Source organism: Malus domestica, chromosome 09, assembly GCF_042453785.1.
Source record: "Malus domestica chromosome 09, GDT2T_hap1".
Classification (NCBI taxonomy): domain Eukaryota; kingdom Viridiplantae; phylum Streptophyta; class Magnoliopsida; order Rosales; family Rosaceae; genus Malus; species Malus domestica.
Genome location: NC_091669.1, coordinates 21,173,740 through 21,196,722, shown reverse-complemented (window position 1 = coordinate 21,196,722; position 22,983 = coordinate 21,173,740).

Genomic DNA, 22,983 nt, shown 5'->3' with positions numbered 1-22,983 from the left:
CTAAGATGCCTTACGCTTACAGAGGCGGAAACTGTCATTCGGGAAATACATGAAGGAGTCTGCGGAGATCATGCTGGATCTCGGTCCCTAACACACAAGGCTTTTCGCCAAGGATATTACTGGCAAACACTCTACCAAGATGCCATCAGAATATCTCGCTCATGTGATAAGTGTCAACTCTACGCAACTATTCCTCACTCCCCTCCCGAGCCACTCACTCCTAGCCCTTCGCCCAATGGGGACTTGATTTGATTGGCCCAATACCTACAGGGAAGGGCAAGGTTCGCTATGCAATCGTTGCAGTTGACTACTTCACAAAGTGGGTCAAAGTAGAACCCTTGGCAATCATTACTGAGGCAAAAATAGAAGATTTCGTATGGAAGAACATCCTTTGCAGATTCGACATTCCCAATACGATAGTCACTGACAACGGGCGACAGTTCGACAACAATAAGTTTAAGATGTTCTACTCTAAGTTTAACATCAACTTATGTTTTGCATCCCCAGCTCATCCCCAGTCTAATGGACAAGTTGAAGCAATCAACAAAATAATCCAACGAGCTTTGAAAATCATTTTGGATAAGGCTAAAGGTTGTTGGACAGAATTTGTACCACAAGTTCTTTGGTTATACTACACTTCGTATCGGACATCAACAAGAGAAACCCCATTCCCACTTGTCTTTGGTACAGAGGCAGTTATCCCAGTTGAGCTTGAGCAAGCAATGTTCCATGTCCAGAACTACGTGCAAAGCGAAAATGACAAACAACTTACCTTCAACTTATATCTAGTCGAGGAACACAGAAACCAGGCTCACTTGAGGAATGTCGCCTACAAGCAGCGCATCTCCAACTACTATAACTCAAGGGTCAAACCTCGTTCTTTCAAAGTGGGGGACTGGGTACTGAAGAAAAGATTACTCTAAGACAGAGTCTCGAGTAAAGGAACACTTAGTCCAAATTGGGATGGATCATTTAAAGTTGTTGGCATCAGTCGCCCTGGCTCCTACAAGCTTAGAAGCTCCGATGGCAAGACCCTTGGCCATCCATGGAACGCTGATCACTTAAAGTACTATTACAAGTAAACTCACATTGTATAAGTGTTAAGCTTGAGTCGTTCGGCATCCTATGTAACGAAGACTATTTGGCATGAATTCAATAAAGAGGTGATTTAGACAACTCGGTCCTAATCTTCTTACATTCCTAGCAATGAAACACTCGGGTTCAAAGCTTCAACATGAATGCTTCCAACATGAAACAAAGTCTAAGTATATGTCAACAAGACTATACAAATAAACGAACAGTTTCACAGTATATTCATTCAATCATACATTCCAACACATTCATACATAAGTCAACTATGCTTCGAATGGGTTCAACATACTTTGTGTCATTCGACACTTACTACAATGTGCCTTGACACCTTGCCCTTATTCTCACCAACCAGGTGATTAAATGTAAAGAAGGAACTCATATTCATGCCACCAACTAGGTGATGAAATGTACAACCTATACTCTCATTCATGCCACTAACCAAGTGATGAAATGTATAACTCGTACTCTAATATCATTTGGCAACTTACCACTCATGCCACCAACCAGGTGAAGAAGGAACTCATCTTCATGCCACCAACCAAGTGATGAAATGTACAACCCGTACTCTCCTTCATGCCACAAACCAGGTGATGAAATGTACAACCTGTACTCTTCCTTATGCCACCAACCAGGTGATGAAATGTACAACCAGTACTCTAATATCATTTGGTAACTTGCCACTCATGCCACCAACCAGGTGAAGAAGGAACCCATCTTCATACCACCAACCAGGTGATGAAATGTACCACATGTACTCTCATTCATGCCACCAACCAGCTGATGAAATGTACAACCTATACTCTAATATCATTTGGCAACTTGCCATTCATGCCACTAACCAAATGAAGAAGGAACTTATCCTCGTGCCACAAACCAGGTGATGAAATGTGATGAAAGATGATGAAGGAACTCACATTCGTACCACCAACCAAGTGATGAAAACAACTCACCAGAAGACGAGTGGTATAACTTGTACATGTGAACTCCTAGCATTCACAAATAATAAAAAACCCTCAAGCTTAACAACTTAACTAGGGGAGCACTTATGCCCAACAAGAGTTATAGTCACCAACAAAGTCTTATTACAAGCCAACAACAACTTCAGTGCATGGTATACGAAGATCAAGCTATTCACCCCTCTTACATCTGCTTCAGACATTTCTCCACTGTAACAATGCAAACACTACAACTCGTAGAAAGCTTCACACACTCTTGATCAAGACAGTGTGAAGCAAAACCAATTTATGGTGCCAACAAGAGCTTCATCAATGGAGGGCAACCATAATTCTCAAAAGCTTCACACACTCTTGATCAAGCCAATGTGAAGCAAAACCAATTTATGGTACTAACAAGAGCTTCATCAATGGAGGGCAACCACAATTCTCAAAAGGTTCAAACACTCTTGATCAAGACAGTGTGAAGCAAAACCAATTTATGGTGCCAACAAAATTTTGGTCAATGAAAGGCAACTACAACTCGTAGAAAGCTTCACACACTCTTGATCAAGACTGTTCGAAGCAAATTCAATTTATATGGTTTGTCCAAACCTTCGACTACTACAACGTGTGGCTTGTATCACAATTGATAAGCTCATATTTATATATATTTTACATAAAATTCACTTGTCTTTTCTTAGTTAGTTCCTTATATTTTTGAGCTATTTACTATGTTTTTCTGTTTTGTGTGATTTATCAAGCAAAGAAAAGAAAAGTAGCACAAGTGAGATATTAAGTAACAAATTCGTCAAAACCAAAACCCCTTTTACCTTGTTGAGTCATATTAGTTAGAAACTGATTTAGTTTGTGCTTTTAAGTATTTCGAACCAAGTTGAAACCAAAATTCGTCCGAAAGTGTGTTTAGAGTCCAAATCTGCCCAGTTTGTGTTTTTAGGCAGATTTGAGTGTTTTTAGCTTGTTTTGAGTTCTTTGAGTTTGTTTTGAATTCTTTGAGTCTAGTTTAGTGTTTTTAACTTTGTTTATATATTTTTAAGTAAGTTTAGAAGTTTTAGCAAGCCCTCCTTATCCCCGGTTTAGAACGATCCCTACTTGCATTTATACTACAATTTGACAACAAGAGGGTTTAATTTGAGTGCTTAACTTTCATCGCATCAAATTTTGATGTTGTTGCCAGGGATTAGCAATTTTACTAATCCCTTGTTATTTCTTTTTGTTTATTTTCATGTGTTTTTGTTCCTAGTTGATGACTTTACTTGTTTTCTTGTTTTAGGTGGTTTAGGACTCGAAGTTCTCAACCTATTCATAAGCACATCTGTGACTTTGACGACGATTTTGAACGAACTTTGAGACGAGCAAGGAATCAACAAGAACCCCAACCATCTCAACCTGCACCAGATCTTGGAGAAGACAAAGTAGAAGAGCAAGAGGAGCCCACGGCACAGGTTGTAGAGGAAGATCCCAACATGGCAGCAGAAAATCGAACAATCAAGGAGCTTTCCGCTTCAGGATTGGACAATGTTGCTTCCCTATGCATCCAATACCCCATGGCTGCCCTAGGGAAGACGGACGAGTTTGAATTGAAATCAAGTTTGTTGGATCACATTCCTAAGTTCCACGGGATGTCCATGGAAGATCCTAATAAACACTTGAAGGAGTTTGAGGTTGTTTGCTCGAGCATGACCCCTGTGAACGTTGATGGAAGCATTCTGAAAATGAAGGCTTTTCCCTTTTCTCTCTTAGAAAAGGCTAAAAATTGGTTGTATGAGCTAGCCCCCGGAACTGTCATATCATGGGAGAGTATGAAATGGGCATTTTTGGAGAAGCTTTTCCCAACCTCTCGAGTCATTCTACTACACAAAAGGATTAGTGGCATTCAGCAAAACCAAGGTGAATCATTTCCCACTTACTATGAGCGTTTTAAAACCCTTGTTGCTTCATGTCCACAGCACCAGATGAAGGATGAGCTTCTTCTTCAATATTTCAATGAAGGGCTTCTACCAATTGAACGCCAAATGCTAGACGCCTCTGCAGGAGGAGCTTTGGGCTGACAAAACACCTATGGCTGCCAAGATCTTAATTGCTAACCAAGCATTGAATGCTCAACAATATGAAAGCGTTGGTCAAAGGGACACCCCCCACAACAGCAAGTGAATGAGGTAAGTTTTGTATCCGACATTCAATCACAATTAGCTAATCTTACTTCCATTGTGTCTCAGATGGCCGAAGGAACGAGGATGAAAGAACCAAGTGTATGTGGTGTGTGTTCTATCCAAGGACATGACTCTGAAAAGTGCCTGCAATTGATTGAAAATGGTAGATGGGAAAGTGCCAATGCAATTGGATTTCAAGGCCAAAACCAGCCAAGGAACGATCCATATTCTAATACGTACAATCCAGGATGGAGAGACCATCCAAATTTCAGGTGGAGGGAGCCCCAACAACCCCAACAATAAGGAGGCTTTAGGCAGCAACCTCCGGGCTTCTATACCAAGCAATACGCACCAACACAAGCCCCACAACAACCTGCCCAAAATACCTCAGGTACATTTTTAGATAATGAGACACTTCTTAAGTTACTCACCAATTTGTCTCAGGGGCAAGAAAATCAAGCCAAAGCAATGCAAAACCAAGAAAAAAAGGTGGACCAAATGGAGAAGCAAATTGGGTAGATTGCAGAGTTTGTAGGACAGTTTAGAGAGCAAGGTAAGTTGCCTAGTTCAATCGTTGTCAACCCGAACGGAGGATTCGAATCTGCAAAAGTCATAAGTTTACGAAGTGGAAAACAAGTTGGATCTAATCCCCAACCGTCCAATTCACGTTCCAATGAGGTTAAAGTGTTGATAATTGAAGAGGAGGAGCAAAGCACCCAACAGAAAGGGTGGAAACACCTTTGCCGTAGGCCCCAAAAGCTCCTAAACCATCCAATTCGGCCAACAAAGGTAATGATGTTCCAATTTTGATTAATTCTAACGTTGTTCCTCCAAATGTACCCTTTCCTCGTAGGTTTATGCAATCAAAGAAGGAGGAGGCTGAAAAGGATATTTTGGAAACGTTTAGAAAAGTTCAAGTTAATATACCACTTTTGGATGCAATTAAGCAAGTTCCAAGGTATGTCAAGTTTTTAAAAGAATTTTGCACAACTAGGAAGAGAATTTTGAGCAAGGAGGTTGTCAAGGTAAGTGAAAATGTCTCAGCTATTTTACAACGTAAACTGCCCACTAAATGCAAGGATCCGGGAAGTTTTACCATTCCTTGTGTAATTGGTAATACTCGTTTTGAATCGGCCATGTTAGACTTAGGTGCATCTATAAATATCATGCCTTATTCAATCTATGCATCTATGCACTTAGGCAAATTGAAAAATGATGGTTTGATTATACAATTGGGCGATCGTTCTAATGCCTATCCAAAGAGAGTTTTGGAAGATGTTTTAGTGCAGGTCAATCACTTAATCTTTCCAGCGGATTTCTACGTGCTTGAAATGGATGAGTCGGACCACTCCCCTACATTGCCCATCCTCATTGGACGGCCATTCATGAAAACGGCTCTAACCAAGATTGATGTAGCCAAAGGATCAGTAACTATGGCATTTGGTGGTGATATGATTAGCTTTAATATTCCTGAATCTGTTGAGAATACTAATGATGTTCGTTTTTGTTGTGCCATTGATGTGATTGAAAATATAGGGAAGAAACGTTCAACACTAATAAAAAAGAAAGTACCTCGAACCACCATCTAGGAGGAAATTGGAGTGAACAACAAGGAGTGCACGACCACACCTTTCAAAACCCCAATTCTGACCGAGAGCAATCCTTGTGCATTTGTTGATAGTGCTGCCACTTCATTGCAGCACATTGGTACGTCACCTAACCCAATTTCAATTCCCATTTCAACTAATAGGTTGTTACCTTCTATGGTGCAGGTACCTAATCGAATGCAAGGTAGTAGGGAAGGTTACATCGATTGTTGGAAGCAACACACCAAAATCAGGAAGGACTACTATCCCGTTTCGTTCAAGGATTCAATGTGTGAACACTTTGAGGAGCATGTCGTGGAGAATGTACCCCTCCATGTCATGGGCCCTGTACAAGCTTAAATGGAGGTATTGTCCGGCTGGAAAACGTTAAAGCAAGTGCTTCTTGGGAGGCAACCTATGTATTCAAATAAGGAAGATTTTTGAATTGCTCCACAATCAGTTTTGCGTTTCTAAAAACCTTCCCTTTTCTGTAGTTTTATTTTGCCATGATTGTGATTTTTATTTGTTGCTTGTTTAATTGTTTTTGGTGTGGGTTTATTTTTGAAACACTGACAGTTATGCAAGGTATTTTTACATTTATAAAAAAGAAAGGAACATTAAGCAGATAAATACAAAAGGGAGCCTTCACAAAGGCTGCTTAGGAGAAGTCTCAGTAGTCGGCGGAACCTCAGCAATCGGTGGAGCTCCAGAAGGAGGAGGCATCGGAGGTTGATCATTTGGAGCTTCATTACACGGTACAGCCCCAGAAGACGAAGGTAAATGCTGTTGGAACAAACCCATAAACCTCTGATGATCAAGTAAAATCTGACCATCAGATTCTTGCATCTGGTCAATCTTCCTCTTCATGTTTGTAGCATAGTTATGTGCAAACCTGTGCAACTGTTTATTCTCATGCTTAAGCTCTCTAATCTCCACTTGAGACTCATCACTTCAGCTGTCAATGATTCAACTTGACGGGTTCGGGCAAATAGGCGTTGGGCCATATTAGACACGGAACCTGCGCACTACACACTGAGAGCCAGAGAATCCTTAACAGCTAACTCATCAGACCCTTTGGCAAGTAGTCTGTTATCTTTGGGAGTGACAAGGTTCCTGGTCACCACCGCAGCTGTCATATCATTCTTCATCACCGAATCCCCAACCAAAGGGGACCAGTAGGGGATATGAATGATGGGCGCCATATGTTGTCTGGAGAAGGCGGGACAGCCTCTTCACCAAGGTTCAAGTCAAAACGACGGTCGGAGGGGCCAGACATTTTCAAAGGTGTTAAAGAAAAAAGAGGTCGGACAAGTCAAGATCGTAGAAGTGCAAGAAGGGAGTTTTTACAGGCAGAAATTCAAGTGTGCTTTGAACGTCCTGCGTACCTCTATAAAAATCAGCACGCGATGGGATTTCAGAGATCGAAGAGGCGAGCTCAGAAATCGAAAAGGCCAACTCAAAAATCAAAGAGGCGCTAGCTTTCTCAAAAGCTGGGCTTGCTCATAAACCACGGCCAATCTTATTTTCCAGATTTGTCCGCACTTGTCACATGCAACCTCTACACTCGACGGGATTTCAGAGATCGAAGAGGCAATTCCAGATATCGGAGAGGCATCTGCTTTTCCAGACGTGTCAGCATCTGTCACATGCAGAGTAAGCTTTGCGGAAATCATAGGCAGTTTGTCGAAGTGTTTTTCTAGACGTGTCAACATCTCTCACATGCAGAGTCAGCTTTGCGGAAATCACGGGCCGTTTGTCGAAGCACCGATTCCAAATATCGAAGAGGCACTTGCTTTTCCAGACGTGTCAGCGTCTGTCACATGCACAGTCAGCTTTGCAGAAATTACGGCCAATCTGTCGAAGATCTCTTGTGAAGTAGAAAGCACGTGAAGTTTACTATTAAATCATCCAACGGTTGTTGACAAGAGTGAAAGAATAGTACCGGTTATTAATTCCTATAAATGTCACCCTTCACCTTCTATTGCAAGGCAAACATACATAACCTTTCTTCTTCTTCGAGAATGCCTTTCCAACAAACCCTCTCGAGTCACTCAGTGTTCCTTATTCCTTAGGGTACCTCTGCAAACAACTCATCCAAAGCAAAAGTATTTCATATCATGAAGGTTGAAAGCAAGAGTATCTCATATCATGCTTTCTCCATGTCCTTCTCCTTGTCGTTGTTTTGGGACAAGGAGAAAGAGAGCAATCAGCCAGCACTTGGTATCAATCTTCCGATCTGGAACCAACTGCCTGGAACCCTTTCCTGATTGCTTACCTAGCCTTGCTCTCGAGTACTCATCTTCATCATTTTATGCTTCTTCATCGTCTACCACATCTGCCTGTGGAATAGATAAGGGAAGTGAAAATGATACCTCGAAGCATGTGGAGACAATTTGCCAATTAATCCTCAGCTAGGGACAAGGAGAAAAAAAGCAAGAGGTGGGCACTTGGAAAGATTGAAGAAAAAAATAGACCAATACCTATACCTCGTGCCTGCCCGCCGTGCAGAAGAAACAAGCAAAGAAGAATGCAAACTGGACAATCAAATCAACCCAGCAGAACGAGTCTGATTTGAAACCAAGGAACTCTCATATTCCTCGCTCAGAATTCCAAACCAGTTCGAGATCAAAGCTGTGGAAAGATAACAAGATCATCTATCTCCAAAACCAGATTTGCGTTCTTAAACTCTACTTTGTCTAATTTTTACTTTGCCATACTTGTCATGTTTATTCGTTGTTTGTTTGTGTGAGTTTATGCTTGAAACATTGAGGACAATGTTTGATTTAAGTGTGGGGGGGGGGGGGGGTAACCATTGTTTTGCATGAAATTCTTTGCATGAAATTCGTAGGAGTTTATCACCCATTACTTCTAGTGTTGTTCCTTGCTGTTTTTAAGTGTTTTTAAGCTGTTTAGGAGTGTTTTAGTGTGTTTTGACATAAAAATCCGAAAATCTCATAAAAATTTGAAAAAAAACATTTGTTTTGAAAAACCCAAAAAGAGTTGTTTTTGTGTGTTTATTAGTGTCTTAGGGTACCTTCCAACACAATGATGAGGATTTGGTTTTTAATTACATGATTGTTAAAGAGAGTTATAAACATGGATGAAAATTGATTTACTCTTTGGTGTATGCTTGGTTGTGGTTATAATTTATGAATTCACAGGCAATCATAAAGGAAAAATCAGTTTTTGTAACATGCTTGAAGGAAGGAACTCAAATGAACGCTACAACCTTGTGAGACTTGAGCCTAAACGTTTATTCGGAGAGTTAATAATTTGTGCATCATTTTTTTTTCTAAAGTCGTTGCATGATCTCATTATTCTTTGCTTGGTTGCTACTTAAAAGGCGTTTCATCATTTACTTCCAAATGCTAGAACTCATGCCTATTTCATTCAAAGCATGCTATTGATTTGCATAACACATATTCAAGATGAAGTTGTGTAGTGACCACCAAAGCCAAATTGTCGTGCCCCTATTTCATTATGTGTTTAAGTTTAACCCCGTTGAGCCTTATTAAGCCTATGTTCTTTGTTAACCCGCACTATCCTTACCTAGCCTAGTTTTAGGATCATCCATACCCTTGTTCTTGAAGCATAGTAAAGTATGACCTAAAATGAACTCCTTTTTTATCAATGTATTGCAGAAAGCAAGTGTGGGGGGAAGTGATTCTTGTGTGTGTGTGTGCCAAAGTCCTTAATAAGGCACAGGTAGAGAAAAGAAAAAAAAAACGTATGAAAAAGAACTCTAAAGTGTTGTTTGTTAAAAAAGGGTCCAAAACATTGAATTCGGCCCTAAGTGTTGCATGAATCTTCCCTTTGTATGTAAAAGTTGATTCTGCATTCTAAAGTGAATTCCAAGTGTCTATTTCATTGCTTTGCTTGCTATCGCTTTAAGAACATTTTTTATTCCTATCCTTTCTTTATTAGCCAATACCCCAAGCCCCGTTACAACCCTTGACTTCTATCTTGAGTTTTATGTGTTTCAATTTGTGGAGTTTGAATTTGGTATGAGCATATGGTTGATGCGAAATATATAAGCACACAAATTTAACCCTCTTCACTTCCCTTAGACGTGAGAGACGAAGCGAAGGCATAAGATGATGAGTACTCGAGAGCAAGAGCTGGCTGGAGAAAGGATAGGGAGAAAGCATGATATGAGATACTCTTGCTTTCAACCTTCATGATATGAAATACTTTTGCTCTGGATGGGTTGTTTGTAGGGGTATCCCAGGGAATGAGGAATACAGTGTGACTCGAGAGGGTTTGTTGGAAAGCCATTTCAGAGAGGAAGAAGTGCTGAGAGGGTGTGCCTTGGCTATGGAAGGCGAAGGTAGATACTTATGGGACTTTTCTTCACAACCGGAACTATTCCCTCACTCATTGTCGGCAGCCGGTGGATGGATGAATAGTACAAATTACGCGCTTTCTGACAAAGCTGCCCGTAATTTCCGCAAAGCAGATTCCTTATTGATATCTGGAATCGGCGCTTCGAGCTCTGAGCATCGTCGATTGTAGAGGTAGCATGTGACACGTGCGGATAAATCTGGAAAAGAAGATTTGCCCGTGGGTTGAAGCCCAGCTTTTGAGAAAGCTAGCGTGTCTTTGACTGTTGAATTTCCCTCTTCGATTTCTGAATTGGTGCTTCGACAAACTGCCCGAGATTTTCGCAAAGCAATTTGCGTGTGACAAGTGACGACACGTCTGGACAAATTGATCTTTTGAAATCCGGGGTTCGGCTCGTGGTTTCTGAGCAAGCCCAGCCTTTAAGAAATGAAACGCCTCTTTTGAGAAAAGAATCTGGCTTTTGAGAAAGGAAACTCCTCTTTTGAGAAAAGAATCAGGCGTTTGAGAACGGAGCCCCGACTCTTCGATTTGCGAGAGGACGCCTCTTCAATTTCTGAAGAGCGCCTCTTTGATTTCTTCTTTTTATAGAGGCGCTAATTTTGTTCCACAACACACTTGAGCTCCCTCCTGTAAACACTCCCTCCTGTAAACTTCCAAAATCTTAATCAGTCCGACTCTCTTCTTTCTTCACCACCTTCAGAAAATGTCTGGCCCGTCCGATCGTCGTTTTGACTTGAACATTGGTGAAGAGGCAGCTCCGCCTTCACCAGACAACATATGGCGCCCATCCTTCATATCCCCTACCGGTCCTCTTACCGTTGGGGATTCGGTGATGAAAAATGACATGACCGCTGCGTTGGTGGCCCGGAACCTTGTCACTCCCAGAGATAACAGACTGCTCGCTAGACGATCTGATGAATTGGCGGTTAAGGAGTCTTTGGCTCTTAGCGTGCAGTGTGCCAGTTCCGTGTCCAACATGGCCCAACGCCTATATGCTCGAACCCGTCACGTTGAATCGTTGGTGGCTGAAATACAGAGTCTCAAAGAGGAGATTAGAGGACTCAAGCATGAAAATAAACAATTGCACAAGCTTGCACACAATTATGCCACAAACATGAAGAGGAAAATTGACCAGCTGCAAGACACTGATGGTCAAATTTTACTTGATCACCGGAGGTTTGTGGGTTTGTTCCAACCACATCTGCCTTCGTCTTCTGGGGCGGCACCGCGTAGTGAAGCTCCAGCTGATCAACCTCCGATACCTCCTCCTTCCGTGGCCCTGCCGACTGCTGAAGCTCCGCCGACTACTGAAGCACCACCTGACCAATGAATGCTATTAGTTTACACATCATTGTAAAATATTTTTACTTTTATGTTTTTTTTTTTTTTTTTTTTTTTTAAAGGTTTTTTTTTTTTTTTTTTTTTAATTTAATTTAATTTTATTTTATTTTATTATTATTTTTTTAATATGTAAATTAATGTAAAAAAAACTTTGTTTAACCTTCCCCCACACTTAAACTACAAACTCACAGAAATCAACCAAATAACACAACCAACTAAACAAAACAAAATGAAAGCAGTAAAGATAAGGGTGTAAGAATGCAAATCTGATTTGGTTAGCGATTCCAAAGTCTCCCTTCGTTGAATGCTTGGGTTGCCTCCCAAGAAGCGCTTGATTTAACGTCTTTAGCCGGACGAATCTTTCCTTTAAACTCCTCTCGGCTTCAAAGCATGGAATTTATCTTTTAATGGGAGGTGATACTTGAAATGATTCGGCAATGGTTTAAATTCGAGAGTGGGTACCTGAATCATCAAAATCAGAAACATGTTAGTATAAATTAAAATTAAAATTGGAGAAGATGGCTTACTTTCTTTTTCCGACACAAACTCAATGACAAACACCACATCTTTGAACATTTCCGGGACTTTGAACTTGGCCAGGTTTACTATGATGGTTGTGGCTTGTCCCGTGTCATCAAACTCAACTGCTTTGGGCTTGATTGTCTCATGCACAACCTCTTGGATGTATTCTTGATATGCTTCAACCACTTCATTCTCTTGAATCCCTTTTCTTGGTGTGCAAGGTTCTTTGAACGTTTCAATACCATCGGGAACTTGTTTTGGTGCACCAAGAATTGGGATATCACTTTGCACCTTTGGAAGAGCTTCCACAATGTCTTTTTCACTCTCTTTGATATTTGGAATAAAAAACCTACAAGGAAAAAGGACATTTGGTGGAATAATGTTAGAATGAAGTGGATTTAAAACTTCCTCACCTGAGTTGGATGACATAGGGATTTGAGGAGCTTGCAGCAAGAATTCTTCTAAACTGCCCAGGTCGTCCTCCTCCTCTTCTGCTTGCAGCAGCAATTCATCCATGTTTGGGCTGTGTTTGGATAGTTCTGGGACAGCTTCATCCTTCATGTCACCTTCCAAAGTGATAGCATCGTGGATTTCAAAATCTTCCTTCGAATTTTCAACAGTTGAGCTGGAGAGTTCACTTTGCTCTTGAATTTGTACTATGAATTCCATAATCTCTCCCATTTGACTCATCAATTTATCCAACTTCTTGTCTTGATTTTGTTGGTCCTGCGTCAAAGAGGTTAGTACTTGAAGAATTTGATCACTATCCATGGACATACTTGAATTTGATTGGAATTGTTGTGGGGTATGCGGTGGTGGCTGCATAGGCGTTAAATAAAACTCCTCAGATTGCTGCCAATATCCATCTTGTTGAGCCTCATTGGCTTTATTTTGTGAGCCCTGCACCAAAGAATTTAATTCATTAAGAATTTGATTATAATTTATTGACGAACCTGAGTTTGATTGAGCATATTGCATAGGTTTTGAATAGAAATCCTCCTCTTGCTGCCAATATCCCTCTTGTTGGAATTGTTGAGGTTCCCCCCACATATAATTTGAATGATCTCTCCAAGCCGAATTGTAAGCGTTGGAAAACATGTTGTTGCTTGGTTGATCATAGCCTTGATAACCCCAAGCATCTTCATTGGCAGAAAATTGAGGACTTTGATATCCTTGCCCATAGGGCACATCAAGTGTAGGGACACTTGGCATTGTGGTCCGTTCGGCATACTGCGACATTTGAGAAGTAAGATTTGCCAATTGAGCTTGAATGCTAGCAAAATCCATGTCTTACTTCTCTAGTACCTAAAATCAAAGAAAGAAAACTAAATCAAATATCAAAAGTAACACAAAATAAGGAAAACAAAACTAAGTCAGAAACTAAAACAAAAACAAACTAAACAAAAAGAAAAGAACCAAGGGATTAGCAAAGTTGCTAATCCCCGGCAACGGCGCCAAAAATTTGATGCGAAATATATAAGCACACAAATTTAACCCTCTTTTTGACAATTGTAGTATAGATGTAAGTAGGGATCGTTCTAAACCGGGGATTAGGAGGGATTGCTAAATCACTTGAAAACTAATTTAAAAACATAAAAACAAAGTTAAAAATGTAAACAAAAGATTTTAAAACAAGAAAGTAAAAGGGGGATTTGAGTTTGGTGAAGTTGAAAGTAAAAACGAATAAACTAAAAACTTAAATAGATTTTAAACAAATTTGGGTTGAATGGATAATGGAAGGCTAGCTAAGGGGTTCTTCTCCACACATGTCTTGTTTGCATACAAAATGATTTCCAATTGCATTTCAATAACTTATTAATTCTCAACGCCCCAAATTAACCGTGAATTGCACTAATTAACCCTCAGTTTTTCCACAAGTTATTGGGTTGGATGATTGCATACGACAACCCAAAACATTCCCTACAAGTTCCCTACATGAATTGCATAATAGAGATACAAGCAAGAATCATTAAGTTCTATGAAAAACATAAGCATTGACGAGACACTCGTTACTATGATTTGCATGAAACTTATGCCAAGGATTTACTTAACACAATCGTGACTAGCGACTTTTACTACTCATGAATATAAGTTCATAACGATTAGGTGAAATTCCCTTATACTCTAGCATCATATTTATGCATGCAAACTAAGTATGCATCCCTAATCAACATACATAAACATGTTATCAATCAAATAGATAAGTAAATCGAATTCATAACTTATGAAACGCAATTAAAAGTAATCAAATCATATTGCAAGCATTAACATGGTTTCGAATCCCCCCCTAGCCAAGGGGGGTTTAGTTCCTCATTATTACAAAACAAAGATAAACAAATTTAAACATTGAAAAACAAAGGAAAGAAAGCACCTAAACGTTCCAACGATCCATGTTGGATAGCAAGTGCGTCTAAGGACTTTTCTCCTTCTCTTTGCCACAACAACAAGGTTGGAATGATGTTGAAGGGTTGGTTATTTGGAGGAATGGATGGGAAGGGGTTTAGATATGTAGGAGAGGCAAGGAAAGGCTTGGAGAATGGTTAATTTCTGGATGATTTGAATGAGGTTGATGCCATGGTATTTATAGGAAGAGGATGGACTTGTTTAACACAAAATGTTGGTGGAATTGAGTAGGTGAGCATGGCAAAGAGTGGGAATTGTTGGTGGGTTAGGTATTGAGTCATCCACTCACATGTCATGGTTAGCTAAGCATTGCATCATCCACTCACATGTCATGGTGAGCTAAGCATTGCATCATCCACTCACATGTCATGGTGAGTTAAGCATTGCATCATCACTAAAAAAATCTGGTGGAAGTAAAACAAAGGGAAGGCCACGGCATTGATGAATTTTATGGGGTATGCATGGTTTTGAGTGAAGTTTTGGCCAATCCTTTTAGAAATTTATCCCTTCTTGCAACTTGTATTTGTTTCACCAGATTTTTAGCATGTTCTTAGCCTCTTTTGTCTTCAAATTCGTCCATCCAACTTGCTCATATCATATGTAATCCATTACAAGCTCAAAACTGCTCCAAAATGCACCAAAATTCACTTTCTTGCTACCTTAGCCCTTTGGACCTACAAACACACGAAAATGGCTTAAAGTACTAAAATAACTAAGAACTAATAACGTAAATGCAAGAAAACTAGTTAACTAAGTCGCATAAATATGCGTCTATCAATGGTGTCACTGGTTCTCACATCTAAGTAGTAGCATTCCATTCATGAGATCATATCTAAACATGCTTATTAATACCAGAAAATGCTTTCTTGTTATACATATATGTGAGTACTAGTTTTCATGTTTACATCAATCTTCTCTCATGTACCTAGTGTAGGGTGTGTAGTCAGAAAATATGAGTGAAAATTGAGTGCATATCTTGTAAGGAATTGAGCAAATTCTCTAAGGCATGTTACCACATTCAAAACATCGTTTTAATTGGTTAAATGTGAACTAGTAAGTGGTGACTGTGATTAAGTATGTGCTCAAGTGTTAAGTTGACTAAAATCTGTGGGAATGATGATTTTTAACTTGTCATGTGCGTTGGAAATCCCTGAGGCAAACATTGGAAGGTTTAGGTTGTGTTTTGTTTTCTTTATTTTGCTCGAGGACTAGCAAAAGTTAAGTGTAAGGGTATTTGATAAGCTCATATTTATATATATTTTACATAAAATTCACTTGTCTTTTCTTAGTTAGTTCCTTATATTTTTGAGCTATTTACTATGTTTTTGTGTTTTGTGTGATTTATCAAGCAAAGAAAAGAAAAGTAGCACAACTGAGATATTAAGTAACAAATTCGTCAAAACTGCCTGTGCAGATTAGCTGACTTTGGAAGCATGTTACGAACAGTTCAGAATGAATGAGAGAATGAGCCTTATATGCTTGGAAAGCTACGGATGTCTATTTTTCTGGATCAATTTACGGATTGTTAATATCATTTTTCTAGAAGATGTTATGGGCATTGTAACACTGAAAGGTTCAGAAAAGGGCTAAGCAGATTTGGCTAATAAAATGAGAAAGTAAAGGCACTTGTTTTGTGTTTTGCTTTGTCATCAACACTCAGCAGCAAATGGGGTTATGATTGCACTCATTTGGCTTTGGAGCAAGTGGAAATGCACAACTAGAAAGAGAAGGCACGGCACATGCAAAAGAGAAACATGGACAGCTACACACATGCAAACTGCACAGGTTGGAGGGCATACACACACTCTACATGGACAACACACACACAACAAGAAAGGCACGGCATGGAGGGCTTGGCATGGGCAGAAAATGGGTGGATTGTTGGCTGAAATAATGAAGAACATGTGTGTGCAAATGCAAAGGAAAAACACACACACATGGGCAGAAAATGGGTTGATTTGTGGCTGAAATGATGAAGAACATGTGTGTAAATGTAAAAGAGAAACATGGCAGAAAATGTGTTTGTTTTGTGGCTGAAATGATGGAGGTCATATGTGTGCAAATGTAAAGGGAAACATGGACATCACACACCCATACAAACTGCACATGCAAGGAATTGAAGTGGTCCTCTCCTTAGCCTATAAATACATCCATCATTCCCCTTCCTAAGGAGAATCTTGATCCATCAAAAAAGAGCTTCATTCACAAACACAAGTCCCTTGCCGTGAGCTCCATTCTATTTCATCCATACATTCAAACACATCTCCATACACTTGCATTTTCCAAGCCATGAGATCCATTCCATCCATACATCCATAAATCCCACATTTCACAAACACAAATACATTTTCCTTCCCTTGGCCGAGACATTCAACAATCCTAAATACATTCCTAACCTTTCCATATATCCATACACATCCTAGACACTTGTGCCGCAACAAAGAGAAGAAGGAGGACCCTTGGACGTGTTTGCCATTCAAGTTGGATTGTTGGATCGTTTTTAGGTGTTTTCATTCTGTTATTTTCAATGTCTAAATTTGTTTATCTTTGCTTTGTGAGTATGAGGAACTAAGACCCCCTTAGCTAGGGGGAATTCGAAACCATGTTCATGCTTGCAATATGATTTGATTACCTTCAGTTGTGATTTCATAAGTTGTGAATTCAATTTGTTTAACTGCTTGATTGATAACTTATTCGTGTATGTTTATTAAGAGTGCACACTTAGTTTGCATGCATGCATATGAAGGATGATTTTGTGAAAACATGTTCATTTGAATAACATCTATAGCATGCATTTAACAATTAAAAGGCGGAATCATGCTTGCATGCATTCAAAAACAAAATATTACCCATGAAATTCAAAGCCTAGTAGATTGGTGAACCAAGACTCAACTCAAATCAAAGTGAGTTGAGAAATATATACCTTTGTAGATTCCTCTTTGCATAAGCAAAGGCTAATCACCCAAAGAGAGGGCCTTCATTCCTTGCTTCTTAGATCCATGGATTTGGATGGAAGAATATGGTTCTCCAAGTTCCCAAAATTGAGAACCTCTAAGTGTCTACACCAAGGTTAGATTGGAGAAGAAATGAGTGACCTTGGAGGAGTGGGATTGCTAGATACACCCTCCAAGGGGGCCGGCCTCCTAGAGAGAAAAGGAGAGACATGTTCTCTCCAATTTTCTCCAAAAGGAACCTTTTTTGAATTTTAGGCTATAAAGTTCTTTATATAGTCACTTCTTTAAATGACTTAAGAACCAAAAACCCTAATTCTACACACATGGCCGGCCACGTAAGGAATTTGGGCTTTTGGGCCTTTGTGAATCTTTATTCATTAAATTGCCATACAACTTAAGTCAATGGGCTTGACGTTTGAAGCCCATTGGGCCTTAAGGTCCAAAACTATCCCGAGGTCTTTAACGAACTTATTCGTTTGATTAATTAACATATTAATTAATCCTTGCCATAAACAATTAAACCATTTAATTATTCTTACTCATCTCCATTGTTTCTTCAATCTCCACCTTACACAGTGTACGATCCATTAGGTTCCTTTTAGCGAGGCAGTGGGCGATTAAAACTCTTTCTAATCGATTGTGAATTGAAACTTACTTTCAATTCTCCCTTTAGTGTTTATACACGTTTAGGGCTTCCACAAACCAAGAGTGACACCTAGCAGCATATCATGGTTACCCAAGCTAATCAGAAGAGGTAGAGAACCTATTCAGTTTAGGATTACAAATGCAATACGATCTTTCTCTAATACAATACTCTTGACCACATTGTTTGGTTTGATAGTTTATTCATGTCTACTATCCAATGTGATTCGTGTGCTTATATGATTACCTTGAATTTGATTTGGAAGGACTTTCCTAAATCTCATTCATACTCTGGCCAGAGATTCTTAATCATATCATAGAGTATTCTCCCTCAAACGGTTTGAAGGTTAGAGATCCCTTGTTGCGCATTCACTTGCCTCCATAGCTAAGTGGCTTAACCCCAACTATGCCGTGGACACCCGCGGATGGGGTGACTTTGACAAAATCAAAGATCAAGGACTTAACCACAAGACAAACGTGATGCCTCAGGTCAAATGACTACTTTGCATTATCCCAACCATGAGTTCTCATGTGACATGATATGAGAACTCTTCGTTGATCGTGTTCAGTGAACTCATTCTCTATTGAGCACCTACGTACTTGTCTTGATGTCACACACACCAATGACTCGAGACTGGTCACTCTCCCTGAGAGAATACATAGCACGTACTGATCTTAACGGACTGTTAATGCCCAATTGGCAATCCTATGATCAGGAACGTTTAGGATGTGTCTACGAAAGAATGGTCTCATGAATCTAACTTCTTTAGATCGCATTCTCCCAATCACATATTCCTTGGACTTATCATTTAAGCATATAACATTTATATGAGACGGCTCAAACAATAATCTTTGCCCTTGATATTAAACTAGATTAGTTTAACATGTGAAATGTCCGTAAAGTATCATCATATGATTGGTTTTAGGGCACATTTCCAACAATCTCCCACTTGCACTAGAGCCAATCAGCTTGGTCATCAGTGATGATACCTCTTATGTAGTCATTTCATAAATGGTTGAATAGTAGGCCTAGACAATGGATATCTATATGTTATCCATAGAAGCAACCTTGAGAATAACGACGTCACCATTCTACATGATTCTCAATCATGTGGTTCAGTCTCTCATTTGAGTTCGGACCTTGATGAGACCTTGATTCCCTGGCTTGAGCTATCGCCCCATTAGTGTCATAGTGTCAGTACACTAGATACACTTTCTGGTTGGAACCGAATAGAGAGTTCATAAATGAACTTTCCCATCCAAACAACATTGTTGTAAGCTTCTATATGGCAATATATTTTGCATTCATAATGGAACACACTAAAGTCATTACTTTTAATGTTTCCATCCAAATATCTCTTTAGTCATAATAAAGAGATATCTGATTATCTCTTCATTCATAATGAAGAAACATCCAATGATGGATTAGATTCATAATCTAATACATTTACGCTTCCTTTACGTTACTCTAATTCTTCCTCATTCTTTGAGGAATCTATCCTTTAGTATTTCTTAAATACTTAAGGACTTACTTGACAGTTGCCATGGTTCTGATCCTGGGCTTGCACTGATATCGTCTTGTACCATTCTAGGTACAACTCATATCAATGTTTTTCATACAATATGAAATACATAAATCCCCTTTATGCGTATGCATAAAGGATTCTATTTACGCATTATTTCTTTGGGAGTCAAAGAGTACGTTCTCTTTGAGAATAACAACTTCTTAGTCTCACTAGAGTTGTCCTTCTAATTGAAGTTTATTATCATATGAGAAACTTCCTAGCATCGATTGTCTATTATTAGGGATTGATATAATCCAATTATATCATGAAATATATCATTATAGATTTCAATCCCATGTATATAGACTATATCTCCCATATACATTCTATCTTCATATAATGTTTCAAAGTCATAACTTTAAAGAAGAAGTATTCTTTTCATTTCCAAAATTAATATATCATATATATTTAAATTTTAGGAACATGATTAACTCCCATATACATTCTATCTTCATATAATGTTTTAAAGTTATAACTTTAATGAAGAAGTATTCTTTTCATTTCCAAAATTAATATATCATATATATTTAAATTTTAGGAACATGATTAACTCCCACTAACCTTTTGTAAACCTAGTAAACAAAAGATTCATTTACATCTTTATGAGAAATCAAACGATTTGATCCTTTTCTCATAAGATGCTTATATCTCCCACTAGCTTGCTAAGATTCATGATGGTTGGATCTCTACAACTTATATGTCTTGTGATTCATAGTTTTAGACATATATTATTAAGATTATCTTAATAATGGTTTCGGAAACACATATTATGTCCAAACATTGAATCACCATTTAGTTGTAGCTAGCTATCTTCGAATTAATTGAAACCAAGACTACGTCAAAAATGGTTTCTTCAAAGTCAACCATCCTTTTGATTGTAATTACCTTAAGCTACCATTTAGCTTATGAAGGTTTCATTATTTCGGGTCAAATGGTACTTTACCATTTCCTTGAGTATATATCATATATACACTCATTGTAGTCATAAGGATTTTCATTCTTATTTCTTTCGAATTAAGAGGTGTACCTCTATGACATAGTCATAAAGTTCAAACCATTCAACTGAGACGGTTTATAAATCCTTATCGACTACCTTGGAGCTTTTGGTATAGGAACTAGGTTGTTTATATTTGTTGATTACTTTCTTGTCTCTCAAAGAACCTATTCTTTGAGTTCTATCTCTCGTTCATTTGCTTTTAGGCAAATCACATTGTAGGATTACAATGAACTACCCAACAAAACAACATTTGTTAATTGGTTTATAAAAGCGATATCCAAAAGTTAATTTAAGGATATCCCACAAGATTGTTATCAAACAAATATTGCTTATTAGCTCACAAACCCAAATCTTAACATGCTTGAGATTTGTCTTTCTTTCCAACTACATCTTATGGAGTCATGTAAAATTTGGAAGATCTTCTAATTGACAATCATATTGTTTTAGAAGTATATATCCTATATATGGGTAATAGATAACATCTAACAAACTAAATCTTATTCGAGTTCGTTCTTCTCCTTAATGGAGAAATTTATTATCTTATGATGCTTCTTTCCTTGATATCTTTCAAGGAGACTTATCTAAAGTGTTTCTTTTCCTTGGATCAAATCTAAGGAGGTAAATACTTTAGACGTCTTACTCATCAACTTACATTTCTTGAATTCTTTGAAAACTTTTGCAAAGTATTCGGACTTGTGTTTATTCAAAATAAACTATAGTCCAACCGAGAGTGATCACTCTCGGTGAATGTCATACAACATGAGTAGTATTATGTTGTGGACAAGTGCCACTAACATCTAAGTGAATTAACCTCAACAACTTTGTGATTCTTTCTTCTTTCCAAAAGAATAAAGATTTGAACATTTCGCCTCCTTACAATTTTAATAAGAAGGTATTGGATCCGGATCTAACGATCCAAAGCATCCATCTATGACCAACTCATAATTTATGTTTTAGAGGTATCACAACTTAGTTGGGATTAGTCACTACCTTGCAACCTTTTGGGTTTTAAGCATCGTTATATTCTAAATAGTTAACACTACCATATCATCTCTACTATAGAGACAATCAATTAGATTACTATAATCCAATCATTGATTAATAAAGAACAATGTTTTGTCAAACAAAACATTCATCCATCTCTACTATAGTGACGGAATTAAGTTCCTTAAAATTGGAATGTAAAGACAATCTTTGATTTTTCCAATTTCTTTGGTATTTCATATGAGGAAGTAAGTACTATCTGCTTTCGCAGAGATCTATATTTAATTCACGTTCCGAATGTGAAGCACCTTTTCTTCTCTCATATATCTTTTACTTCTTATTAGTCACACTTTTACAACGATTGTAAAACATAGTTACTAATACGGAATCAAGCATTCAAGTAGAAGAACCAACTGTTTTGAACTTTTCAAGAACAATTTACAACACCTTCGAAAGGTGTGTTCTTGACGCTTGCAAGAAATTTCTTGCAAATACCCCTTCCAATGTCCATCCTTTCATAAAGAAAGCTTGTTCCCTTGGAGTTATTTTTATCTTCTTTATTTGACTTTCACCTTTGACTACATTAGTCATGGTCCCTAAACTCCCACTATCTCTCTTGAAACTTATTTCAAATGTGTTATACACATCAAACATTTTGGGGAGTATGTGTTTATTGTTCACCATACAGTTTACAATAAACTTAGTGAACCATTAGGATAGAGACATAAAGGTGAAGTCCTTGCCTAGTTTCCATCTCGTTAAGTGGTTTATCACTTCAACGCTCAATGATTCAAAATCATCATAAGTCCATGTTGATGGACTATTTTTGTCAACCAACCATTATTGTCACAGCCCGTCCCGGAGGTACTTTGGCGGGAATGTGAAATAACAGAATTGCCCTTATTGGACATTAAGGTACGTAGGTACGTAACGTTATTTTGAAAATAGCATTGGTTGGATGGGATTTTATTGGAAATTTATTTTTGGTATGTTTGGTTAGGATGAAATGGAGGGTGTGGATTATTTTGGACCACACATGACCTTCCTCTCTCCCTCTCCTTCCCCCGTGCTTTCCCTGTCTCTGTCTCTCTCGAACTCACACCCTCACACACACCCATATCGTACGGACCACCACCAAAACCCTTCAAAACTTGACGGATCGGGGCAAATAAGGTATGTATCTTCATCGTTTTGACGTCCTGAGTTCATTGGTGCAAGTTTTAGGAAGTGAAACCTTCGATTTCACGTAGATCCCGAACCTCCATTTTTGAGGTACTGTTCATGCGAACGTAAAATGTTGTGTTTCAGGAGATTTCAAGCTTGTGGTGAGCTTTAGGAGGTCCTAAGGAAGCTCGGGGACGTTCGTTGGAGAGTTTTGGACGTCGGGATCGTAGGTTTCAAGTTTGGCCGAATCCTTGGTTTTTGCAAGGTGAGATTTCGTAGTTTTTAG